General features: G+C 39.3%; 1 protein-coding gene across 1 annotated transcript in view; it reads right to left on the reverse strand.

Moving 5' to 3' along the window:
- Nucleotides 1-5000, reverse strand: part of LOC137643774 (probable G-protein coupled receptor B0563.6) — a 706250-nt gene that overhangs the window by 542409 nt on the left and 158841 nt on the right. The gene's annotated exons all lie outside the window — the stretch shown is intronic.

Genomic DNA, 5000 nt, shown 5'->3' on the forward strand with positions numbered 1-5000 from the left:
TTGCTCCCTTGCTGTAGGGGGTGATACTTTCCTTATTCCTTCTACTTTAGTGGCTACTGGGGCAATTAATCCTCTTCCGACTTCAAATCCAAAGTACTAAACTGTTGCCTTTCCAAATTCGCTCTTCTCCAGGTTAATCGTCAGGTGTGCTCCTCGCAGCTTTTGAAAGACCTTCTTCAGGATTCGGAGATGTTCTTCCCAGGTCGATAAATATATCATAATATCGTCAAGATATATGCCTATTCCTTCAATCTATCTTAAGAGGTTATCCATCACTCGTTCAAAGGTAGCGGGTGGGTTCATTAGACCAAATGGCATGACGGTGTATTGACAAAACCAAAACGGGCTTATAAAAGCTGATAACAATTTCGCGTTGTCGTCCAAAGGAATTTGGTAAAAACCTTTTAATAAGTCGATCTTGGAGACGAACCTGTTTGTCCGATAGCTGTCGAGTAGTTGGTCTATGAGGGGCAATGGATAATTATCAACCACACAAAATTGAATTGAAAATTTGGTAGTCCGTACAAATCCTGAAAGATCCGTCTAGTTTTTTTCACGTGCAAGCATGGAGAACTGTAAGGGCTAGAACTTTGTTCGGGTAAACCGTTTTTTTAACAAATAGTCCATTTGATTTCTAATTACTTTTCTGTGATACGGCAACAGTCGATAAGAGTGTTGTTTGAAGTCTTTCCGTGGTTTAGAGGTGTATTGCATGCCTTGTGAAGTTGGTTCGTCTTAGAACGTCCGAGACAATTTTAGAGAAACTTCTAATAAATAGGCTTAATTCCTCTTGTTGTTCCTTGTTCAAATGAGTTAATTTCTCTTCCAAGTTCCTAATAATGGACAAATTATTCACTTTGCTTACCGTCATATGCGGTCATCATCCGTGGAGGGAATGGTTTGCGCCATGTACATCTGTGAAGCTACAATCTTCTTTTCGTTCAAGTATGGTTTCAATAAGTTAACGTGTACCATCTTTTGGATTTTACTTCTTTCTGGGGTTTAGATAACATAGGTCAGGTCACTGATCTCCAAAATCATAAATGGTCCTTCGAACTTGTTTGTGAGTGGGAATCTCCTTACCAGTAAGAAACCCAACGCCTTTTGCCCTACCACAAACTGTCTGTCCTTACTTTTCATATGGAACGTTTTCTTCATTTTACCTTGACTCGTTTTCAGGTTTTCTAGGGAAAATTTCCTTATTTCGCCCATCCTTTTCCCCAAATTCATGACATATTCTCTATCAGTTTCCTCTTGATCCTTCCATTTTTCTGCCAGCATTTTAATCGGTCCTAGTACTTTTCGTCCAAACACCATTTCATTCAGGCTATATTCTATGCTTTCTTGATAAGCATTTCGTACCTCAAATAACATCAACAGTAATCCATTGTCCCATTCATTTCCAGTTTCGTTGCAGTACTTTGTTAACAAACTCTTCAGTGTTTGATGAAATCTTTCTAATGCACCTTGGTGATAGGCAGTAGACGGTTATTGTTTCACATCAAACAGTTTCATCTCGTCCTGAATTAATTTTGACGTGAAATTTGTTCCTCTGTTTCTATAAACGATTTCCGGAATACCAAACTTGGTAAAAAAAAATCTAGTAACTTCTCGGCGATTACTTTGAGAGTGATTTTCCTTACGGATATGGCTTCTGGATATCTCATCATTGGACACCTCAAGGTTAACATATATTCATGACCTTTCTTCGTCCTTGGTAACGGTCCCAAAATGTCAATCATTACCTTGCTAAAGGGCTCTGCTCTTACTTCAATCGTGTGTAAGGGAGCTTTCTTGATGTACTCACTAGGCTTTCCAGCCATCTGACAAACGTGACATGCACAGCAAAACTGGCTCACATCCTTATGCAGGCCTTGCCAGAAAAAAAGTTTCATAATCTTCTTCATCATCTTCCTTATTCCCATGTTTCCTGTCTCATGTGCTACGGCAATCACCTGTCTTCTCAGCTGTGTGGGAATTAATATCGGATGATATATCCCCCATTTGGCATTCCTAGGGATATCGGTGGGTTAATGCTTCCTCATAAGCAAGCCATCCTTAGGATAATAAAAGATGGGAGAATGCTGTACCTCCGTCTCCTCCACCACACAGTACATTTGCTCTGTTAATGCTGCATCCTTCTATTGGAATCCTATCAGCCTTTCTCTATTTACGTGTTCTACTTCTAATGGTAAGTTTTCTATTTCTTTCAAATCCATTGCTTCCTTGTCTTCCTGTTCATTCGTTTGTCATTCCTCTTCTTTCAGGCTCAGTTGGGAGCCCTCCTCTTGCGTACCATCATGGGAATCCTCTTCTGAAAACAAATTTTCCAAGTTCATCGCTCCCTTGGTTTCTCTTTCTTCCTCTGCAGCCATTTTCATAGTCATACTCCTAGTCGTCACACAATAAGGAAACAGATACGGGTAGTCCTTCTCGAGTTCAGTCATGGTTCAATGGTTTCTCTGTTACTATGGGTCAAGGCACAAACGAGCTCAACTAACCTCCTTACCCAGCAGGACTTCTACTCCTTCGACAGCCAATGAATGCTTAGCCGCATAAACAAAATGACCTGTCACCAACTCTCATGACAGTTTCAAATGGCATATACGGGTAATCTCCTCTTCTCTTATTCCCTTCAAAATTACCGAATCTCCTGTGAGAGACTGTTTTATGGTTACAGCCTGAGTCGCGCAATATTTTGACCAGGGTCAGCTCGCTCCCATCAAGAGTAGCTAACATACCTTCTTAAATATACGGTTTAAAGGCATCCACGCTGTTTGAGGTGTTTCCTGTTCGTCGTGTAAACTTTAGCTGATTTTTTTTTTCTCATCGTCCTTTCTTAATTGTTTCTTCGTCTTCCCATTCTGTGAAGTTGAATTATCATTAACCACTTGGGAGACGGCTTTCGGTTGGTTCGACCAACATTCGTTTTTGATAAGGCCTCTCTTGCACACTTATAACCAACAATATTAATTTTCTGCACGTCTTTCACAACACCTTAGGTAGGAGGATTCGAATATTGTTGTTGTGGTACTATTGCATTCTTCTTTGGAACAGTACCATTGGTACTTCTGCTGTAACTATTGAAACTGTTCATATAGTTATTACTGAACTGGTTTCCCTTGTTTGGCAAATACTTGACACTTGGTTGGAATGACGGTTGAAACTTCATACCCCATGAGGGTTTACGACTGATAATATTACAATCTTCACTCAGCGAAGCAGCTTTATACAGTTTCTTCAGCTCTCTCTCTCTCTCTCTCTCTCTCTCTCTCTCTCTCTCTCTCTCTCTCTCTCTCTCTCTCAAGTACGTTCGAATATGTTCAGGGATACCTCGTAAATATTGTTCCAGCACTATCAATTCTTCTAAATCATTCATCTGTCTGACGTTAGCAGCCTCTATCCAAGTCATAAAACATCGTCGTACCTTGTAAGCGTAATCCAGGAAAATCATTTTCTCGTCCTTCCACAAACTTTGGAATCTTTCACTATAATATTCAGGTGTCATCTGATACAATTGTAGCACGCTTTTTTTAACTTCTTGATACTCCTTCCTCTGGTCCTGAGACAAGGCAAGATACGCATTGCTTCCTTTCCCAATGAGGACACTCTACAATTAAACAGACCATTTATCTTCTGGCCATTCCATCGTTAACGTGACCGTTTCAAAATGATCGAAGAATTTGTCCGGAGCCTTTTCTGTGAAATTTGGAATTAACCTCTGCGCATTCGTTACATTAAACAAAGGATTGTGCAGAGCAAGGGTCATCTTTGTCTGCGTTACCGACCTTGCGAGGTCATTCAACAACTCCAACTCCCTCGCATGTCATGCAATTTTTCTTGCCTCTTCCTTCTCTTTTTCTTTCCTCTCTCTCTCTCTCTCTCTCTCTCTCTCTCTCTCTCTCTCTCTCTCTCTCTCTCTCTCTCTCTCTCTCTTTTTTTCCTCTTGTCTTGCAATTTTTCTTGTTTCGTCTCTCTCTCTTCCTTCCCGTTCTCTCTCCCTTTTTTTCCCGTCCTGCTTCCCTTTCCCTCGCATGTTTTGCGATTTATCTGGCTTCTTCTCTCTCTTTTTCTTCACGTTCTCCCATCACTTCAACTTGAACAAATTCTCTTCCACTGCAATTTGTCGAATCTAAGCGTCTACGGTCTTTCTGTTTTTATTCCTTCAGTTCCTAGATCAACTGATCCTTGCTTCGCTACGAATTCTTTTTCAGCATTTTCCAAAAGTTTGCTAGCTACTACGATATCTTTGCGAGATGCTACAATATCTTCTTCCGACAACTTCCCTGAGTTTATCAACGCTTCTAAGGCTAGACACTTGATTTGGACTTTAATCAATCCACTTGTCGCATGACCGTCACATGCCATTAAAATAGAGAGCCACTGAGCTTTAGTTACATTAGCTTCTGGCAATTTATGAACAATTGGGTTTTTCAAAAGCTCTTGTATATTAAGTTGTATCATCTTATACTTTACAAAAATTACACCTATCAGAAAATATGTACCACAAGTTTCTGTCCAAGAGATTAAGATGAAAGTCAGCAGCTGAAGACCAGACAGGAAAAACAAAACTGAAAATAAGGTAGACTGAAGGCTTAAAATTTTTTTTTCAGTGTAGACAGATCACTAAAAATCACTTTTTTCATAAGCTTATTTGCATGGAATTTCAGAAGAAAGAGACCGAAAGCATTTCTCAGAAGTTAATTTGCAATCAAGAATAACAAATCAAATTTTAAAAGTGTTTATAGTTAAAGAAACATCATCAACTCAAATTCGAAGATATTGAAGAGCCACAGTTTTCGACTTACTCTCAATTAAACTTGTTTGATTTATCTTTTATGCCTCATAATTAGCACCGTACAATAATTTTAACTAGATCGCTATTAAATGATTTAACAACGCCAGATATACATTCAGGAGATGGAATTGAAGCAAAGAAAGCAGCATCATTTGAGTTTATAGCGAGCTTGTTTCCTACGATAAATAAAAAATGTTTATGA

The sequence above is a fragment of the Palaemon carinicauda genome, chromosome 1, assembly GCF_036898095.1.
Source record: "Palaemon carinicauda isolate YSFRI2023 chromosome 1, ASM3689809v2, whole genome shotgun sequence".
Classification (NCBI taxonomy): domain Eukaryota; kingdom Metazoa; phylum Arthropoda; class Malacostraca; order Decapoda; family Palaemonidae; genus Palaemon; species Palaemon carinicauda.